This window comes from Parasteatoda tepidariorum, chromosome 3, assembly GCF_982258835.1.
Source record: "Parasteatoda tepidariorum strain Cologne lab strain chromosome 3, Ptep-v5.0, whole genome shotgun sequence".
In the NCBI taxonomy this organism is placed as follows: domain Eukaryota; kingdom Metazoa; phylum Arthropoda; class Arachnida; order Araneae; family Theridiidae; genus Parasteatoda; species Parasteatoda tepidariorum.
In genome coordinates, this window is record NC_141757.1 from 110,895,679 (window position 1) to 110,919,449 (window position 23,771).

Below are 23,771 nucleotides of genomic sequence, written 5' to 3' on the forward strand. Positions count from 1 at the left end.
GAGCTGATTCAATTAATAAAGTTATTAATTATTACTGTTATTTTTTAACTTAATTTTTCAGACAATTTTGGTAAATATCTGTATTGTTATATTGATTTTAAAGTTTATAATACTGGCACATATATCACTTATGTGCAATGGAAGCATCTAACTTAAAATTAAATAAATAAAGTAATCATAAAAAGTATAAAGTAGTAATAAAACAAGTCATGAGGTGTCAATTTTATAAAACTTATTGAATCTGGTTAATATATTGTTAAAAAAAATGAAATAACTTATTGGTTTCAAATCGAAAGTTTTTAACACGTGATATAGAAATTGGATAAAATTTTAGGCCTTTATGCATCAAATGTGCTTGCCTTTTAAAAAAGTCACTATTAAAAAAATATTCACAGTTATATCTTTAACGTCGAGGAAAAAATAAAGTTGCGTTACTCTAGTGTGTGCAGGGTCCTAAAATATGGCAATATTTAAAAAAAGATTCAATTAGGAATATTTTTCCTATTGAAACTTCTGATCAGAATGACATTTAAATATATGTATTCACAATGTCATGCAATTATATATGACTAAACAATCATGACACGGGATTATTTTTTTTTATTGAAATTCCAAAGCAAATATCATATCAAGGAAAAAAGCATACAATTTTTTTTCCGAAATAAAAAACTCTTTTTAATGGATTGTCTTGACATTAAATATTATTTTCTTGACAGTAAATTTTATTTGCTACGAATTTTTAAAGTGAAAAATAAAATGGGGGGAAATTTTTAAAGTTAAAAATGGGGAAAATTAAATAAAATTTAAGCAGCTTTATGTATAGTATTTTTCTCATCTTGTTGCAGTTTAATTTATCTAGATTTATATCGAAATTGTCATTTTTTAAACGGAAAATAAAAATATTCAATTGATAAAGAGAAATATTCACATTATTAAGAAATGATAAATTACAATAGCTTTGATAGGATTAATTTCTTATCCTCTATCAACAGCATTTATAACTTCAACATTAAAACTTTTAAAAATTAATTCTTTAAATTCAAAAAAATTATTCATGAAAGCTTTCACAAAGTTAATTAGCTGAATTCGACCATCCTATAAAATTAATAATTAATCATATTAGAAATGTATAAAGAAAATTTTTAATTGTCAAAATAATTTTTACATTGTAGTTTTAAATTTAAAAAAAACACACACACATTAAGAAATATTTTTTATGTACAGATATTTTGACTGGCATTTGTTTTTATTCGGCATCGCCATTTTTTTCGCATGTTCTTAGCTGCAAAATTTTTGTAACTACAAATCAGTGAGGACGACTATTTTACAAGTGATTCATAAGAAGGCGGCCATCAGTTTCATCCTTCTAGATTTGGCTTTATTTCGCTATTCTGGCGCACACGTTTAAAATTTTAATGCGGCAGTCGATCTTGAGCTGATAGGAGGGTAGTTAATCGAAGGCAGGTGGTGTGAGATAATTATGGGGTTAAACCCAGGTAGGAACTTCCGAGGATGGATAGAGCTGTACCCCTTTCATTCATTCATTGAAAACAGGTGTGTTAGTTGAAAAGTTGCACGTCCAGTTGCAATAGTGAGCAAATAGGTTTGTATGTGTAGTAATAACAGAATAAATTTTAAAGTGTTCAAATAATTTTGTTTTGTTAAAGTTTTCAATGTTTTCGTGTTCTGATATTTTAAGAAATTATTTTAATTAAGCACTTTACATGCATAACTAACAAAATAATTTTTTTAAAAAAGCTAGTTAAATATTAGAATTATTTCTGTGTAACAAATTGAAGTTCGTTTAGGTTTAAGCACATTTCTTGAGATATTCATTTGGCCATTTGCTAAATTAAATTTTTAAGTGAAGTAAAAAGAAAATTTATGTATATAGCAACATGTAGGAAACGAAAAAGTAAACAATGATCCACCCCTTCTATAAGTTGACCACTTGTCTAAGTTGGCCACTAAAACAATGCACATGAAGTGGTCAACTTACACAAGCTTTACTGTAACTGTTTCATTGAACCAGAGTAGTTAATTGTTTTCGTAATAATCGGCCTTACAACTATTTAATTTAGATTCTTCGGACTTGGCGTCACTTCATGCATGTCTTTCGAGATTGAAATTTCAAAGATAAAATGTAAAAATTACAAGAATGCGTAAGCTGGTTTCAACTAACAAAAAAAAAGGGACAAAATCGTTGGCAAAAGAAGTTATCTCTGAAAAGAGTGTCAGAGTTGAAAAAGTATTGTAAAAACTGTAACAATTGTTACTCTTGTTTTATTAATGGTATTATAAACCAAATTTTATTTTAATCATGTTTTTTAAAGAACTAACGAAAGGAGTGTGTAAATAACATTAACTCTTTTTACTGCAAACTAAGTTTACTTAATATCATTTGCAAATATTATGAAGTACAAATTCTTGACTTGCTCCTTAAAATGAAAATTTATTTTAATCGTAGTTGAAGAAGTACGGATACGTATGCGACATTTGGAAAAAAAAGTCGTGTGATAGAGATAGTTTTAAACAGAACGAATTAGTTCTTTTGATTGAAATGCTGACAATATCATTACAGCATCTTGGTTAACAAGTGCCAGGAAAAAAGGTTTTGAACTTAAAATATGGATTTTAATATATTTTCCTATTTACATACCTCCTTGATCTCCGCACCGTTTTAATATTCTGTAAAGCATAAAATGAAATAATGTTGAATAAAAAAAGAGATTTCAAATGAAATATTTTATTTTCCTTAATACAGGGTATCTGCTACATTATAGATTTTCAAATTCATAACTTTTCATGTTAATTCTAAGAATTTTCATGACTTAGTGAAGTTACTATTTTCTCCGATAAAAACAGAATAATAAATTTAAAAAGCATTATAATCAAATTATATAAAATAGGTATAACCAAAACTGTTATACTCTGCATCTTCTTATTTATTTATTTTAAATTTAAAGAAACAGAGTAAAGAAAGAGTTGAAACAATAAAATAGCTGAGCAAATATTTTTTTTTTCTGCAAAATTATAATCTAAAGGTAATTTTCTTGTTCATCAGAAAAGAATTGGAATTCGCTGCTTGCTTTAAAGATTTCGTTTCATGTTTTATTCTGTTTCTTCCTTATATTTAATTTTCTGATTTCGCGTGATATTTTTACTTATTGTGTTCGATTATATTTGTTGCAATTTTTTTGTAAAAATTTTTTGAGTGCTTCTCACACTATTGCATTGATATATTTTACTTTGGCTATATTGATACAATATTAGAAAGAGCTATTTTTTTGCTGATATAATCGTGCAAGCTGATGAAAAGATTATATCTTTTATTTTCCGGATATTTTTCGAAATTTTTTTCCTTTTTTCGAAATTTTTTTTCTTCCGGTTTCTTGTTATTTTATTTTTATTATTATTTTTCTTCCCCTCTCCCTTTTTTTACTGTTCTGTAATTTTTCTCAAGTTTTTTCTACATTTTGAACTTATTTACTTTTTTTATGAATTCTATTTACTTGCAGCTTATGCGCAATAAATAAAACTTGTTATTTTTCTTAATTTTCTTCGTGTTTTTTTTTTGTTTTATATATATACTAGGAGGCTTCGCCCCCTGCTCGCTGGCCCTCGCCAACCCCCGGAATTGCTTTCGCAGTTCCTTTTGGATTGCTTCGCAATCCAATGCTCGCTTTGCTCGCTCATTGGATACGTTCTTAACGTCAAGCTCTTATATACTTTTTTGAATACTGAAGTTCCGAAAACTTTTCACTGTAGAAAATTCTAAACCTGTACATTTCAATATTAATTTGAAATTGCAAACAGTTCACATATTTTGCTTAATCACACTATTCCAAATTTCAGTTGTTGAGAAAAGTAACTGTCGTAAGTTTTGTTTTAAAGTCTTTCCCACCAGAGGGCTGAAGCCATGCGTTGTAAAACAATATGAAATAGTAGTCTGCCACTGAACACCGGATGTAAAGCATCGGCTTTGATGAAGATAATTTTGTATTTTTAATTCTCTGAAGGGCGCCACCCTATTAATATGGAATTTGTAAAATAAATGTATATATTTTTGATTGTTGATGAAGCCCATCATTTTGTGTTTTCATCAGTGTTCAGAAGCAGAACAACTCTTAAGTTTTTTATTTTATCACAAAAATATAAAATGTATAAAAAACAAAGAAAAGAGTAAGAAAATGAGTATAGTCATAGAAAAAGTTAAAATTATAATATAGTATTTGTCAGTTAAAATAAAACCTTTTGTTTAAGTCATCCCCGAGGCAATTCTAAAGTATAAATTAAGGTAGTATAGTTAAGTTGAAACACAATATTTTTAGTTTTGATGTCAAAATACAATTCAATTTTTTACAAAAATGATTGTTTCCATTGTTAAATTCAATGTCAACAATTCAAATTTTTCTGAGACAACTCTTAACCTCTAAATATTATTTTTTTATGTAGACATTTCTAAATGTCAGTATTCAGCCACAAAACAACTTAAAGTCCTCACATTTAGCATGAAGTTGTAAAATGTAATGAAAGAGGGTCAGAGGAATAAGGAAAGTAGAAGTAAAGTTAGTACTGTAAAATTAAAACAATATTTTTAATCAATGAGCCAAGTTTTTCAAGAAGCAGTTGTAGAAGTAAGTTGTTTATTTAAAACTTTTTATAGAATTTCTTTAAAAACACAATTGTTAATTTGGGCATTTGGCGATACAGCACTTATAGAATTGAAGGATTTGTTACGTCAAGCGTTCAGGTATCATAATTTTGATCTAGTTGCGCTTCTATGTCATTTTGATTTATGTTGCTAAGTTAACTTTCAAAAAATTCTACGGCTGGCAACAGCATTTTTATTTTTTTAAGTTGTTTATTTTTATTTCTTTTAGAATTCATTATTTTTTTAGCGAAATTTTTTCTAACCTAACAGAATTCTCTGCCGAATGTTTTCTCTATAAATGAAGAAAATAAAGTAAATATTTAAGTGCTGTGAAAAGAATCCTATTTAGTTGTACAAAGCACTATAGCCAAAATTTGGAAGCCACGTAAGAGAATTATATATATTAGATCAGAAACACATCATTAAAAGGCAGAATGCTTTGGTGTTTTCAAAACGTAAACAAAACAAAGCAAACTTTGCCACCGGCGGAAAAGAAATACAGCCAAAATTTGGGAGCCACGTAAGAGAATTATATATATATATATATATATATATATATATATATATATATATATATATATATATATATATATATATATATATATATATATATATATATATATATATATATATATATATATATATATATATATATATATATATATATATATATATATATATATATATATATATATATATATATATATATATATATATATATATATCAAAATGCTTTTAAAATGCCATATAACATTTATTAAGTTTTACAATTTTATCGAAAATAAATACCTTGAATTCTATAAAATTTTGCGATTATGCATCATAATAGCTATCTTTTTTCAGGTCCACCTTTGCTAGATCACTTTTTTTTCCTTTCCTAAGAAACTCGATGTGAGGGGAAAAAGCATTTAACCCTATAAATCTTCATAAATTTATGATTACTTATGAAAATTTGGTTTCAATTCAAAACTGTCATACAAATGACATTAAAACAGCTGTAAAAAAATTAATAATGTCAGATAAAAAGTCAAGGATTCTAAAATCTTGGAGAATCAAAAATAATTTATTAATTTATTTAAATTTCCTTTTCAAAGGAGATTAAAAAAAAAGCCCATAAAGCAACTCGAAAAATTATTTTGGTTGATTAGCAACGAGAAGCACTATCTTTTCCCATCTTGTCATTCATTCAGTCTCTTTATGGTTGTTATAAATTATTTCCCCTTCTATGGCGAGGTAATTTGGCATATTTTTAAACCATTGCCAGATATATAAATCCTTATTGCGACCATATTTACAACCCATTTTTTTCGAAATTTTGTCTACCCGCCTATTTTAAAGGTCAGGATTCCAAATATGTGAAAAAAAAATATATGTTTATTCAGAGAAAGTACGTTTTTGTGTCTGATTTCGCAACTTAATTATTAGTTAGCACTAATTAATTAGCATATTTGAGGTCACCCTCAGGAACCATTAAGATTGACACTTAGATCGTGAAAATCCGATCATTGGAACAAAAGTTATTCAACGTAGACCGTTTTTTTATTTCTGTGCACTGTACGTGTCTGCTTGTGTATGTCTTTATACCAGAATGCGGGTATACCGTAGATTCTACATCATGAAGCTAGAGAGCCGTGGTGGCTCAAGAGATAAAGCATTCGCCTCCCAATTAGGTTCGAATCCCAGCAATGGCTGGTAGATACGAATTCCGCACCCTGCGCACACCGACTAAAGTGCTGACGTAAAATATCCTCAGAGGTAAATAGATGGATCATGGGTTAGAATCCCTTGACGTCAAGATAACTGTGGGAGGTTTTCGTGGTTTTCTTCTTCATGCAACGCAAAAGCAGATTAGTTCTGCTAAAACTCCCTTAAATCGGTAAGTTTCTCTCAATATTTGATACAGGTGTTTCCTTGTCTTCTGGATTGGGTTCAAAATTACAAGGTTACGGAGTTGAATATTTGTAATCGTAGACTCCAAATTGAGTCGGCCGTTCAACGATGGTCATAAAAAAATACAGCATAAATCTAAATGAGTGCAATTGTAAACAAATTACTTAGCCCGATTTATATTTGATAATCTAATTAAAATTTTAATTCAGAGACATTTTTAATACTGGAATTTTCGCATTTGTTTAGCGGAAGTCATTTTATAACAATAGACCATTAAGTTTTGTCAAATATTTTATAAGTTACATTAGTGATGTCTTCTAGCTAATAGCTCTAATCAAAATAGTTGCTTATTAAGTGCTCTGTAATGCTTAATTATTTCTTATTCGTTACGGCCAAATTATCTGAATGATCCGTTTTGTGATCGCGGTAACATATGCGATCTACTACACCAAATCAATGTTTCTAAAGTACTCTGAAACAATGCAATATTTTTTGTTTATAGTGTTATGTATTTTGAAATATTATAGTTTATAATAAAACTAAATCATTAAAAATATACGGTGCTTGAAATAAACAAGTTTTGTAATGAAAGGCAAAATTAATGGGAAAAGAGTACTAATTCGTTAAGAAAGAACGCTAAAAAGACGACAATATTATTGACACTAATAATAATTATTATTGATAATTATTGCTATCTGAATTACAAAAATGAGCTATGTTCTAAAAAGCAAATTATTGGAGAAAAGGTACTAATTCGTTTAAAAGAGTATAAAAAATCAGCTATTACCAGATGGAACAGATTGTCAAAGTGACGTCATACTAAAGTCAAAAACAGTAACAGTCACAGGTGTGACCATTTTGAATTGCCTCAAGAAGGTCATAATGTGACTTTGATGCAACTCTGCTTTGTGATATCACATATAAGTCTCCATGACTATTTATTGTGACTTTTATCACTTGGAAGTCACAAAAATATCTTACTGGGACTAAAGTCACATGGAAAATGTGTTGCCACTTTGTTGCAACTTAGATCCCTAGAAAGTCACATGGAAACTATTTCATGACTGATCTTACTTAAGTTCCAGGAGTATTTTTTTCGACTTATCTCATTTTGCTCGCATATTTAATTTTTATCGAATTTGTTTCATTGAAGTAAGTTTGTTCTTTTATGTGACTTGCCTCACTTAAGTTATTATTCCACTCTATGCAGAACAGTCATTTACAAGTCTTGTAAGAACTTTTTTGCTAAAAATCACTTACAATTAAACATGTGAAATCAAACTGAAATATACCGACACAATTAAAGAACTTTGAAGAACCAGATAAGTGACATTTTTAGGGGAATTAATGAATCAGAATTAATGAGATTTAAAAAAAAGTGGTTGAATAAATACGGTATTTAATGTAACAGAAACGGTGTTTAATGTAACAGAACTGCTTTTGCTTTTACTTAAATTTTAGCATAACTAAAAACATCAAATTTCAGTATGCTTGCATGATTTTTATTTCAAATTAGGCCGTGGCTAAAATGATTTTCTAGTGCGCGTTGTATATTTTGATGAAATATTATTTACAATAAAAGCATTAATTTTTGTAACCATTCGTGACACTATTTAATTCACTGAGGTCACCGGTGACCCCCATGGCGCTACGAACAAACTTAGTGCCAGTCAGCGGTGATCCCCATGGCATTCAACGTGATAATTTTTGCTTTTGAATACATAAATATTTTTTTTTTATTCCATTACAGTTGGTTTTAAATAAGTAATTATTTAGAAACACGTTTAAAAGAATTACTATAAATAAAATAAAAGCACGTGGTATCGGACAAAGTGTAAATTTTGTGACGTACACCACGTGTGCTTCCACGTTATGTTCCTTGAATGCATCTGGCATAGCGAATATAAAATAATTAAATGCGTGCAATAAACTATTTTTTTATTAAACGAAGCTATAAGCAAGCAATTATCACTGATGTATCTTTAAAATACGTGAAAATTGATTCGTTAAATTTAAAACAAGGCTAACGCTTAACCAATCAGAAAATTCCATTAGGTATTTAGCTCATCCTGCCGATTTATTGTAGAATGTTCTAGTGTTGACAGTGCTTGAAACTATCTGTAAGCCAAATTTCATCACTTTCTGTCCGATGGTTTAGGAGTCTATAAAGAACATACATACAACACACACACAGACATATTACATTCCTTTTTATATAGATAGATGTAAATATATTGAGCTTATTGGCGTTGTTTAATCGATTCGTTTATTTTCAAAGTTTTTTACCATTATTGAATTTCTTTTCCTTCTCAGAAAAGTCTTTTATTTTGATTCAGTAAAATCATTATCATAACTAGTATAAGAATTATTTCAAGGAATTATTGTCTATTTTATCGTTTGATATGTTACAGTATGTATGATTTATTGATTACTTGGGTAAAATTTGAATTTTATTTTCAATATTGTGTTTGGGATTAAAGCAATTAATATATTTGAATTTTTCTTCTAAATGTAATATTTATATATTGAAATTTAATTTAATTGCTTGAATGCCCTTACGAGGAGGCAGAAATTAACATTTTTTATGGAAACAACATATAGTGTAATAGATAATTTGAAAAATGAATGAAATACTAATTTTACCTTATATTGGAAAAATAGCTAGGTCAGTTGAATTTTATATCTTAAATACTGATTTACCTTACTCCAAATTAAGTTTGACAGCTTGCATTGGATTTTAACTAGTGATTGATTGTGTTAAACCGGCTGTAATGCAATTCGGAGAAAACTGATCACTTTTTGCGACGATAAAAGCAACTTGTCCTTACATATTTCTTCTGAGATCAAGGTAAAAGATTCCGATAAAAGTACTGATAAGAAAAATAAAGTTTTACATAAGAATAAAGAATGTAAAAATGAAAGAAAGAAGAAAAAGAATGTAAAATCGATAAAAAACAATAATGAAAATATTCATTTGAATGTTGAAGAAAATAACATTTCGAATATAGAAATATTCAAAAAAAGAATAACAAGAATGTAAACTGAGTGAATTTAAAGAAAAATAAAATGAAATATGGACTAAAGGAATCGAGATTTAAATATAGCTAAACTGAAAATCTTGAATTATCAAATATTCTTGAGACTGATTGTGACAATGGGGAGTTACATTGTCAGAGTCATTTTGACAGAATTGGGCAATTCAAAGAAAGTTAAGAAACAATTCCTAAATTAATATCTAACTTCAGAATAACAACCAAAGTGTCATTTTTTATTTAAACAAAATAAAAATACTGAAATCTCGAACTTCAGATTTATTTTTTATTCTTATAACAAAATATGTCAGCTGTTATTTTTAAATCTCACGTTTTTCAATATTTGCATTTTTATAGTGCGCGTGGAAATTTACAATTTTAAATTAAGGTATTGAAAGTTGTAGAATAGTATTTGTTGGTGAAAGATTATCCTCAAGAAATATAAACAATTGATTTGAACTAAGCTGACAAAGAATAAGAAAAACTATAACTTTTTATAAAAAAAATTCAATTAATTGTAAAGTAGGCCTACAAGCATTTATATACAGCGAATCGTGAGTTAAATTAGTAATATTGTGTTACATTTTTATCTTGTATACAAAAGTGTATTTTTAACAATTCATATTACTTTTATATATTGATTGTCAAGATCACAAATTTTATTCTTTTCATGTTTAGTGTTCTTCTATTATAGTATTGCAAATATATAATTTTTTATGCATTATTAGATAGTAATTAAAATTTTCAGGAAGAGGGGATGTAACATAAAAAGCGTCATCTAATCCTTTTATGTTATTCCTTTATCTAAGTATTTTTCTTAATTTATTATTCAAAACTAAGCGCTTTCTCACACTTTAATATCCACATCCTGTTTTTTAAACTATTTTTAGTACAAGTATGCAATAATTAAAATTTTAACGTTCTCTCTTTACTAACTGAGGAAACATATTTTTCATTCGACCTATTTAATGGACCAATTTTATTCTATAATCTTCGTTGAACAGTCATCCCAATTGTTTGGGTTTACGATTACTAATGTTCAACTACTTAGTCTTGTAATTTTGAACCCAATCCGGAAGATAAGGGAACTACTTAAAGTGGAGAAATTTGCCTTCATGCCTTTCTTTCACTTTTCGATGGAACTAACGTATTAGCGTTACATGGAGAGGAAAACCACGGAAATTTTACAAGGCTAGCCTGAGGGCAAGGGGACTGACCCATGATCTGTCTACCACTGAGGATAGATAATTACGTCAGCATTGCTGTCGGTGCAAGCCGGATGCGGAATTAATACCGACCAGCCATTGCGGGGATTCGTACCCTCACCTCATTGGATGGCGAACGCTCTATCACCTGAGCCCTTACGTCTCAGGCTTCCCTTTTTCCTTTAGACAAAACATCGTTACGGTACTATTTGCAAGAATTTCCCTAATTTTAATTCGAGAGCACTTCGGTCTGTGTGTCACTTGGATCTTCGTTCTCTAATTATGATGGTTAAATAAAGTTAATTTGCTCTTTTTTAATCCTGTGCTTGTTCACCCAGCTCACCAGACTGATATATATATATATATATATATATATATATATATATATATATATATATATATATATATATATATATATATATATATATATATATATATATATATATATATATATATATATATATATATATATATATATATATATATATATATATATATATATATATATATATATATATATATATATATATATATATATATATATATATATATATATATTCGTCCCAAAATTAACGCAAGATTTGAATTTGCCGCCATTTAGCAGTAAATTGTTGACATCCCAGAAAAAAAAAAAAACAATTTGACAGCAGAAAGTTTAGGTTTAGAAAAATCCAGCGTTATACGATACCACAACGTGTTTTCGTTATTGAACTATATTTCAAAAATAATAAAAGTTTGGCAATTAGTTGACAAAATTAGTTGAAAGATTCAGAGAAACTGGATCAGTTGGAGATGAAACACACCGGTCATTCAAAAAGAAGCCTTTCAAATGTCGATATCGAAGCACTGCTTGAGAGAGTTGACAAAAATCCAGGAACACCAATTCTGCGTTGTGGACAAAAATTGTAAATTTCAAGCTCTCTGCAATGTATACTCACTAACGATCTGTCTCTCCATGCTTACAAATTAATACAACAACTGAAGCCTAATGATCATGAACAGCGAAGAGAATTCGTCGAATGGATTGGACATTAAAAAAGTGGATGCTGAGCAAAATATATCAATACAATAGTATGAGGAGCACTCAAAAAAATTGTTACGAAAAAATTACAACAAATAAAATAGAACACAATAAGTAAAATTAACGTAAAAACAGAAAATAAAATATAAAGAAAAAACAGAATAAAACTTGAAATTGAATCTACAAAGCGAGTAGCAAATTCAAATCAACTTACATGAATGGGAAATTTTTCAAGAATGATTTAAAATATTTTCGTGATAAGATTGTCAGATAGCGAAATATGAAACCAATAGCGCAAATTGAGGTAAAAGCGTAAATAGCGGGTTTTTGTATTAAAGTGCGTTCTTAATGCAGTACTGAAGCGCGTTTGATTTGTTAGTTACTGAGGATGGGCCCGAAAATGGATGCGTGCAGGGCAATATTATGCTGGATAATTTAAAGAAGTTGACAATTAATAATTTTAGAAAATTAACATTTATTTAAAAAATAAAATAAAATAGGATAAGGAAAGAAACATGAATTGCCTGCTTTGCACATAATTTCAGCCATGGATTTGACCGAAATGCTATATTGATAGCATTTAGCTACATTGATACAATATTAGAAAGCACTCCTTTTTGCGGATATAATCGTGTGAGCTGATGAAAAGATTATATCTTTTATATTCCTGATTTTTATTAATTTTTCCCCTTTTTTCGGATTTTTTTCTTCCGGCTTCTTGTTATTTTTATTTTAATTATTATTTTTCTTTTCCCCCCTTTTTTCATTGTTATTTAATGTTTTCACTACATTTTGAATTTATTTTATGAGTTATGAGAGACACTGTACTTTAACAAAACATATATTAAACGCTAAATTTGCATAAAGATGGACGATAAACAAACACAGAAATAACACAAAATAAATGAGTTCGTCATCGTGAAGTTAAAAAAAAGTCATCATCGCTGCCCCTCTCTGGAATTCATCAGCGTCTCCTTTTTTGTTAGTTCCATTACACGCTCCCGTGTCTCTCGTGTCTTTGGGAAATTCGCACGGGGTCTAACTTGCAGCTTACATAATCTGGTTGGATCTCTAGCTAGATCAGCTTACAGCACAGGAACTGGTATTATAGATTGGAACTGGCACTACATATATATATATATATATATATATATATATATATATATATATATATATATATATATATATATATATATATATATATATATATATATATATATAAATTAAAATAAGGCAAATTTGGTGATAAAATGTGTTCAAGTTTGCACGGTATCCATAAAAAATAATAATTTAAAACTTAGATTTGCATCAAATACTCTGTATTCTGCGCAGACGCCGAGTATTGGGTTTAGCCACATAATAAAAGAGTTCGATCACTACCAACCGAATAGTTCGATGATTGCTAACATATACATTTAGAATCACTTCAACTGATATATTTTAAATAACAAAAAATTTAATTGTACACTGATGTGAAAAAATTAAGGGCGAAATGGAAAATTGCCATAAGAACAAAACAAGTTGTTACAACGAAGGCAAAGATTGAGAAGACCAATCACGGTGAATAAAAGTAGCAAATTGGCATTGAAATGCGACCAACGTGATTGCAGAGTTCAGGATCACCACAGCATCATTTCACGAGTTTGGAACATATTTCAGAGGACAAGAACACCTGTTCGGAGGTTTAGTAGAGGTCGTCTTCGCACAACCACAGTAGCGAACGATCTGAGTAGCTAGGAAACTGAATAAGGATGGTCTATTTGCACACCGGCCAGTAAGGTGTGTTCCATTAACACCAGTTCACTGGAGACACAGTTTAAGGTGGTACCGGGAACACAACAACTGGACAGATGCGCAATGGGGTCGAGTACTCTTTATGGATGAGAACAGATTTAGTTAGACCAGTCTTGGCCAGATTTAGTCTGACACATCTGGAAAGAGAGTGGAACAAGCAATAACCTCTCTAGATCGTCCCACCTCTTCCAAACCGATCACTCTATCGTAAGAGATCGGTTTGGAAGAGGTGGAGTTCTGATATGGGCCGGTAGCATGCTTGGTACCCGTATAGATGTACACATCTTCCAAAGTGGTTCTGTCACTGGTGCCCATTATTGTACCGAGGTTCTTCTTCATGCTCGTCTTTAAAAGGTGCTGTGGGTTTTGTGCTCATCTTCATGGATGATAATGCAACGCCTCATCGTATAGTAGCTATCTAAGGACTGTTAGAGAGTGAAGATACCGCACGCATGGAATTGCCGGCAAGGTAACAGGATTTTAATCCGATTGTACATATGGAGGATATTCTAGGTAGAGGCTTTGCAGCATGGCCTTGACCGCCAGTAACAATTCCTCAACTGCGATTAGCACTACAACGGGAATGCGCAGAAATTCTTCAAGAGCTTCTTAACAACCTGGTCCTCACCATGGGCAGACGATATCAATCCTGCACAGCAGTCAGAAGGGATCCTATTCCATAATAATGGCTGGAATTTCCTTACCAATCCAGTGTAATATTAACGATTGTAATTTGTACAATTGAGTTTTAAGCTTAAATTTCCTTATTCCTTATTCCAAGTTCCTTATTGTTCCTGTGAATTACATTTTTGGTGCATTTTTTTCTTTCCCATATTCTTAAATTTCGAGGATTCTGTGGTATGATTCTTATCGATTTTCAACACTGATGTACAAATTTTCGAAAAACCACTTCATCCTTAATTTTCGTACTGCGTATGTGTATAAAACGATAAGAAGTTTTAAACATTTTTAAATAGACTATATATGTACTTTTTTTTGAATATTAAATACAAAACAATTTTTGGTTTATAACAAATTGTACTAATTTAATAAATGAATAGAAATTTAATTAGCCTTTAATTTTAATTAAGGGGTGGTAACATACATGAATAATATGAGAAATGAATGCTATTAAAAATTTAAAATTGCAAGGCGAAACGAAATTTAAGTGAAAGGGAGAGTTTTAAAGTTGATCATATGTTCCGATGCCTGAAATGGCAAATATCAACCAGGTGGGCATTGGGGAAAAAATTGTACCCCAGTGTAATCAATAGCATCATTTACGAGTTTACTGAGTATAATTAAACTTCGTTTTGGTTAGATCTACTTATAAAAATGTGTTTTAAAAACCGCTTTAAAAGGCAACAAATAATAGTAAAAAAGAAAAAAAAATATTATAACTTATTTCATTTAACCGGAATATAGTTCCATAAGGTGGATTAATATCGATTTGTTAATTCTTGACTTCCTTGTGCAATATTCAGTTACGTCGAAATGACGTAGTTATAATAGACTACATAATTCAGTGACACTGACAATGATTCAAATCTTAAATGGAAACCTCACAGACATATATATGATACATATACATAGATGTTATATAACATAAAATAATTTTTTTTATCCCATATAGTAGTTTAAGATAAAAATTATAACGTCTACAGAATTATAATGCATTAAATAACTAAATTATTTATGAATATATAAATAAAATGTAAGATAAATATTTATAGTTTCATGAATTAAAATATAAGGTTAGCAAAAAGCTTTTAACAACCTAACATTGTTCATTCAAAATAAATTATGATTTAACGTTTTGGGAAGGTGAGTACTATACTTGATAAAGGAATTTATAGAATTTTTTTCTATAAATAACTGTAATTAAATAAATATAAATCATTTCTAATCTTTAAACGCTCATCTGATTCGGGCATCTCTTTTTGAATAAAAACTGCCCGAATTTATGTTTGCATCCAAACGATTGTGAATGACTCGAAAATAACCCTACGAAGACCTAGAATAATATACCAAATGCTCATACCTAGCAAAAATGTATTATGCCAGAACTTCAGTCATTCAGCTCCGAGATTCTTTAATAACATTTCAACGATTTGCAGAACGCTTCGAACAATGGCTCATTGAAACGGAGATGAAGGGAATTTTTATTTTTAACTTTCATCCCTCCCCCCCCCTATATTTACACTCTCATTGCGTCTCAAAAAAAAGTGACTGCTAATTTTTACATATATTGAAGGACACCCTGTTAATCCACTAGTATGTTGTTGTATAGATTGTACTTTTCGCCTATTAAGTTTTGTCTTATTTCTTCATGTAAGTTTAAAATAATTAGATTTTATGGCTACCGTAATATATATATACACCGAAAAGTCATTACATTATGACCACCCTCCATCTATAACAATGGGCTCGCCCAGGAACAATGTTTTCATGGGGCACATTAGGACCCACAATCCTCATAGAACAATCCCTGACGTCTGTAAGCTCCTGCGAGGGATGGTGTTTACCAACAGGATAATGCACCATGTCATAAGGGTCGAATCGTCATGGATTGGTTCGAGGAACATTCCAGTGACTTTCAAGTCGTGTCTTGGCCCCCAAATTCTCCTGACCTTAATCCAATCGAGCATTTGTGGTCCTACTTAGATAACCAAATTCGTGCTGCCACGCTACCCCCTCGCAATGTGAGGAAAGTGCAGGATCAGTTGGTGAGCGCTTGGTACCAGATACCTCAGACTTCCTATCAGCGCCTTGTGGAATTAATGCCACTGCGGGTGCTAGCAGTTTTGAGGGCTAAAGGTGGTCCTACATGTTATTAGCAGGGTGGTCATAATGTAATGGCTCTTCGGTGTATTTATATATATATATATATATTTGTATTTGTATTTTCTTAATATTATAGCAGGCATGTAATAAAGAGCTGTTATGCTATTTTTCCTATAATTTTCATTTGACAGGGCCTGATTGAATAAAGATAATCCATTTTATGATGGATAACAGATTGTAAAAGAGCATTAAGGAACTTAGCTAGGAGGTAGATCGAAAATTTTTTAGAACACATTTAAATATTCCTAATTCCTACCTTCTGGCTAAAACAGACAAAATATCGGTTCAAAATGTCAATTTTGTTTCATTTTCAGTAAGGTATATGCCTTTAAGAAAATTCTGCTATTTACTATTTATTACAGTCTTCTTACATTGTCTTAAACTAAAGGTGAATTTCAGAAATGACGGCTAGACAAATAAAGTGGCATATTGTTTATTTTCATATCAATTAATGCAGTTACTTCTATGCCATTAAAAATCCACCTACCTTTTAAATTAGCTGTAAAGGTTTGACTAATAATCTGAATTCTTCAATATTTTCTGAACTTATAACGCATTTTAATTTTTTTCATGGTTTATTTATTATAATGACAGCATTTTAATCGAATTGCAGTATGATATATTTTCATTATTGAATTATAATGGAATTCTTAATTACATAAATACATTACAGAGTATAAAAAATACTATTTATGTCGCTTACCAATGCTCAAAAGCATTATTTTAAATTGATTTTTGAGTTGTAACAAAACATTATTTTTTTATAGGGGCTGTCAATGAATGGAACTCAAAAATACAATTCTTCTTGTCACCAAAACATGAATCAGTCAAAAGAAAAGAATCAGTAGAATTTTAGAATTTACGATTTTCTTTTCAAAAAGTTCTAATAATAAAAACGGTTGGTAAATAATTTCTTGGAGTAATAACAATTTAAAAAAAACGTTATTACTATTAATTAAAAGTCGTATTTTTGAATTGCTATTTCTCGGGTTTAATTTTGCCAATTTATTTTCAATATATTGATTTTACCAAACAAAATCTTTCATTAATAATGTGATTTGAAAATTTTCATGTTTCTATAGTTCGTAAGTGTTTTATTTATTATTAATTTTGAAACAATCATGATCATCTTTATTGATAATATTTTTTGTATAAACTGCAAGTTTAGAAAGAAAGAAATTTCTCACTGAAGAGGGATCATTAGAATACGTTTTATCGGTCCGAATGCAATGAAACTAAAACTGCAGATAATATTGAAAGCCATTTTATCACGAGAATATTTCTGATTAGCATACGTTGTAACGCAACTCATGTTTCACATTTTCAATATATGCTAATAGGTACAATTTATGTTGTAGCGCTATTGATTTTTCAATAAGTATTTTTACTTACCTATTGTCGGGTAGATAATGTATTTGCCATTTATGTTTGATATATACAATAATTTGAATTTTATTTCTTTTGTAGCAAGTTGATTCTAATATCCTTCTGAAATGGGAATCCCTCTGATATCCCACTGATAATCCTTCTGATAATTTTTCGGAAGTGGAAAGCTTATTTCTCATCAACTCTTTTTTTTCTTCTTCGAGTAAACGAGTTTTTTTTAACCTTTAGCAAAAACTTTTTTGGTCGCATTACTAGTATTTACAACTGATATGTAAAATAAAAACAAAAATTTTAAATGCCCGAATTCTCAATTGCTCTTTTGATTTAACTAATAAAGTAATAATTTTTCTCTACTTTACCACCATTCCCAAACATGGACCTTCTTCTTTCAAAATCAAACCCTGTAAAGGTTTTACGACACTAAGAGAGGCATTGTTCTGATGGAAAATCCAACTTTGTCCTCCAATTATCTCAGCAAATCGCAGTAAAGGTTTTTCCAGTATTCTGCAGCTCCATACGGCTTTTTAGTTGAGCTTATTAACTGTAGCCAAAGCATTCAATAATATCAAAAAAAAAAAAAAAACCTGTTAGTCATATATATTTTAAACTTCCCGAAAACAAGCTATATGAAGCTAAATGAATTTCTTACCAGTTTTTACTCTCTTTCGTCTTGATAACCGCCCTGATCCAATTTCGTGCAATATTTGTTGCCTAACATTATCAGCCATGCCATTTATGTTTGATACACAACATATTGTCGTTAGTAGCAGTCGTAAGATTCACTTAAATTGGTGGTTTTCTGCAGTCAATTGTAGAGAATTCATTGTTAAAACACCAGCTCAAGACATTGGGCAAATTTATTGTTGCTAATTTCATCATAATTTACAATTTAATTTGTATTATTTATTACAACATTATTATAGCGCTATCTATTGTTATTCTAGCGACATAATTTCCTACAGCATGAATTTTCATAGTGCAAAAGACACTATTGCCAGCCTTATACGCCCTGGAAAATGTCATAACGGTACTTAAAATCGTACTTGTTTATAATAATTTCTAATAATTTTAATAAGTTTAGTTCTTTCTAAGTGTTTCAGGCAATTAAATGTAACGTCCTATCAGATTTTGATTCTGTGGTTAATTAAATCATTGTCACGTTTCAATTGAGCATTAAAAAAACATTAACATTCTTGTCTTTTCACTGCGAAATAAAAGAAAAACTTTTATTTATAATTTCTGTAAAAGGTATTTTAAAACTATTAATTACAATTATAAAATAATTTGTTATTCAAAACTTTCTTAATACATCTTATTTTAGCATTAAGGAAATTCTAAAGTTAAAAAAATAACACGTTTTAGAGATGATGAGTCTAAAGTTAGCCTTGGAATCTTCTTACAATTTTCCATTTTTAGTATTTGCTGTTTTGCGAAATAAGGCATATTGAGCATTTTCCGGATACAACAATTCTTTTGAACTGTGCTAAAGATGAGTAATAATATTAAAAATTTTTAAGCAAATTTTTTCAACATTATCCTTACTCAAATAAACTTTTCCTTACTCAAACAAATAAGAAACAATAAAAAAAGACAATCTATAATTTATATTCCTTTTTCGAAAAATAGTATGTTTAGTAAACAGTCAGCTCTTCGAATCAGAGGAATACTTTTTTATTTCTTAACAAAATTTAATTGTCAGCTTGCTGGCAATAATTCTAAGTTTACTTTTAATAACAACATGGCCATAATTTAAAAAGGAATTTTACTTTAAAGCAAAGCCTAAAATAGAGTACTAAAGCAATTGATTAATATATTAATGGAAAAATAATATACGTGGTGGAGTAAAGAATAAGATTTTGAGGAATTTTAAAATTTAATTAAGTAACTGGCAAAATAATTCTGCGAAACAGGCGTAGACAGGTATTCAAAAAATTTAATTTAAAATGAAGACGATATGTAAGATGTTGAGAAATTTTAAGATGCTTAAAAATTTTGACTACGTATTCGCATTAAGAATTATAACTCAGGAAATTGATAAATATATTATTTAAAATCTATGCATGCGTTTGTATATTATTGAAACTGTATCGATTGATAAAAGAGCAAACTAAAAAATAAAATTAAAAGAAGCAAATGTATAATCACATTCTATCAGAAAAATACTTTTATAAAACTCGACATTCGTAGAATAGAATGTTTTTATCTAATAAAATGTTTTATTCAAGTCTCTTTATTAAATTATGAACAAATTTTTTGACCATAAAACAGAAATATCGTATTTTATAATTTGAAAAAAGGATCATAAATCGATTATCAGCGATAAAAATATGAATGAAATTTTACGCTGCACGCGCGCAAGTCAAGTTTCTCGTGAATTATCCTCATTTAAATATTAATCTCAACATTTAAATATTTCTTCCATCTCATCAAATTATTTTTTAAAAAATAATTTTAATTTTTCTCTGCTTCTACGAAATAAAAACTGCTGAAACTTTAGATTTTGATATAGAAAAATGCGTAGATTAATATGGTATAAAGAAATTTATGCATCCCATTTCCAAAATTCTTTAATCCATATTTAAATAATAAAAAATAATAAAAAACTATTGCAAGTTATTTTTGCATGAAATTATCTTTCAGTAAACGGATTTTATGAGTGGATGTTTTTTTTTTTGAATTGCTTAATTAATCTTCAAAATATGACTTAAAACGCAAAAAGTGAAATTAACATTGAAGGAGCCAAACTTAGCATCACTGTCCTGATTAAACTATGGGAACCATATTTCTCAGATTGCAGCTATCCCCTATATTTCGAAGGTTAAAAATATTATGCAAGAAAATGTATGAAGACGGAAATGTATTTAAGAAAAGTATCAGAGAAAGAATGTTTCTGCGTCCGATTTCGTAATTTAATTAATAGTTAGCACTGCATAATTAGCAGATTTAAGGTCATCCCCAAGAACCATCATAAGATGAAAATCCGACCATTAGAACGGAAATTATTTGGGGTGATATATATATATATATATATATATATATATATATATATATATATATATATATATATATATATATATATATATATATATATATATATATATATATATATATATATATATATATATATATATATATATATATATATATATATATATATATATATATATATATATATATATATATATATATATATATATATATATATATATATATATATATATATATATATATATATATATATATATATATATATATATATATATACTTGCTCATTGTACATATTGTACATATTCTTTACTGCCAATTTGACAAGAATTCTTATAATATTAAGACCGAGCATTCTAAAGACCGAACATTTTTTAAAATTAAAAAAAAAACATTTTTTGGCTTAATAAAAAAAGATATGGTCACTAATTTATTGTTTCCTAAGTATTATATATAAAGTTAGTTAAGTAAATAACAAAAATACAGCAACTCTTTTTAAACTTTCCTACATTTAATTTAATTACTTTGGGAATGGTAAAATATGCTATAATAAATCTGATTCCAATTGCATATTTTTTTTAATCACCCACTTTATAAAAATAACTAAATGAAATCAGCCTTTTTAGCCTCTTTAAATAGCCATATTATCAATTATAATATTAAAAACATTGTTTTGACAAAATCACTATTCTGTGAAATGATTATATTGGCGTCATGGTAAGGAAAATAATCCTGATACTGTATTACTCTAATCTATAATAACTAGTTACTTTAGCTAAGAAAGGTTTATCTCAAAGCCTGTGCCATAGAATATCCAATGCAATTAGAGACACTACAAGTCTTTTGGATTTAAATAAACTAATTATTCTTGATACATTAGAAGTTTAAGATCTGTGTAATAAAACTGAATATTGAATAATTATTGATTTTAATTTCAGCAATGTTCAGCAACGAAGACCTACTTGCTTTAGATGAAGTCAAACCTACTCGTATGGCGAACAGGAAGTCGGCCTCGCACCAGGAAGAGATCCCAGGTTCGAATCGCTTCGGACATGAATGTAATTTTTCTCTCTGTTCTATTTGTCTTCCTTGTGTTATTAAAGTGACATTGACCCAGCTATATGATGCCCACGATAAAGTTATTATTAGAAAAGTTAGATACATTAGGCACTACAAGGTTTTTTATTATTATTTTTTTTTTGTTGAGAAAAATGGAATAATGGAATATTTTTTTACTGTTAACGAAATTCGTTTCCTCGCAGAATTTACACTAATTATTTCGCCCTTTTGATGAAATGTTAGCATGTACTAGAAAACGGTTTGGCCAAAAGCGAAGTAATTTTCGTTGAGTGTTCATCAGGCACAAAAACGTACTTTCTCTGAATAAACAAATATTTTTTTTAACATACTTGGAATCCTGATCCTTGAAATAGGGGGGGGGGGTAGTTTATATATTTGACGATAGTGCAGAGAACAGCTAAGAAAAGACGCCGCCTCAAATCAATATTTTAAGATAACCCATACATTAATTCAAAAGAGGAATACTTAATTTTACTAGGTTGCTAAGCAACCAAATTGAAGCAAAAAAAATTGAAATAATGTTCTGGATTGCTCGGAGAGGTTTAATTAATAGTTAATATAAAATATCTCGAAGTTTCTAGGCAATAGACAATTTTTAACAATATTCTGTCCTAAAAGCAAATTTTTTTTATTTTATAATCTCCTTTAAATAGAAAGTTTGAATCAATTTGCAAATTATTTATGATTTTCTAAGCTTTCAGAATTTTACAGCTTTAATCAAGACAAGAAAATTTGAAGAAAAAAAAAGTGCCTGAAGAAAAATAAAATATAGATTGCATAGCAATTCTAATGCACATTCACAAGGTTTTCGATAATTTACGATATTTCTTTTTTCTATAACTCAAGGAATTGCTGAATGTTTAGTGGCATTTTAAAGAGATTGAAATATGTTATGCTTAAGAATAAGATATTGAAATAATATGTCGCATATTGTTTGATTTATTGTTTAAAAAATCGCTTTATCGCTTTCTGCTAGATATATAGGTTACATGGTTTTCTTCGGATAAAGATGATTTGCAAATACCATCCTCATGTTTCGATACATTCCGAAACTTACGTTCGCAAATTCACCATAAAATGTCGCGCAGCATATTCTTCAATTACAATAACCTACATTAACCATCAAATACTGCCATTATGATTATTTTTGCATCCTTCTATATATATATCTGATACGATACTCTCTTTTTAAACAGAGCTCGTAAGATCCTTAAGATACTGAAATGGGGGGAACAAAAACTTAAAAGATAAAATATTTAATTTCGTTAACTCAAAATATCTGGTCTCAAAATTTGAATTTTAAAGTTAAAATAACTTTTACAATATTGATGCTCTTACGTTTTAAAACAACACATGAATCCTGTTAAAATATTAAAATGCATATGCTTACTTTAACGAGTGTAAAATCCTTATCAAAATAATGATCAAGACCCAAATGTAAAACAGTATAATTGATGATAAAAACTCACCAGGCTTCAAAAAATATGAAGAAGGAAGTAAAAGTTGTCATGCAACAAGCATTCAAATATAAGCGCCCATTCTCAAGACTTGTCAGGCTTGAATAACTTGTGACTTTAATTACTGGACGCTCAAAACAAGTCTATTTTTATTTTCATCTATTATTTTTTAAATCAATGAAGTTTTTATATTTTCGATTCAGTTTCTTGGGATTATCCATTTAGTAACACAACATTACTAGTTAACTAGCTAAATTATTTCATTTGATTTTAAAATAAGTTTTTCATAAGTTATAGGCACAGGTTCTTAGATTGAAATTAATAATAATTCACTACTTTGCAAAAAAATCAAAGCAGTACTTTTTTTTTTGCTGCAAGCCTTAAAATTTTTAAAGACATAAAGAATTCCGTTTGCAATTGAAA

The 23,771-nt window shown here is 28.9% G+C and overlaps 1 long non-coding RNA gene across 1 annotated transcript in view; it reads left to right on the forward strand.

Annotated features, from left to right (window-relative positions):
• The first annotated feature begins 1,431 nt into the window (after window positions 1–1,431).
• Window positions 1,432–23,771, forward strand: part of LOC147814166 (uncharacterized) — a 39,969-nt gene continuing 17,629 nt past the window's right edge. Inside the window, exons 1-2 of the long non-coding RNA XR_015432702.1 lie at window positions 1,432–1,603; window positions 21,750–21,869. This is a non-coding gene — a long non-coding RNA (uncharacterized LOC147814166). The remainder of the gene's footprint in view (window positions 1,604–21,749; window positions 21,870–23,771) is intronic.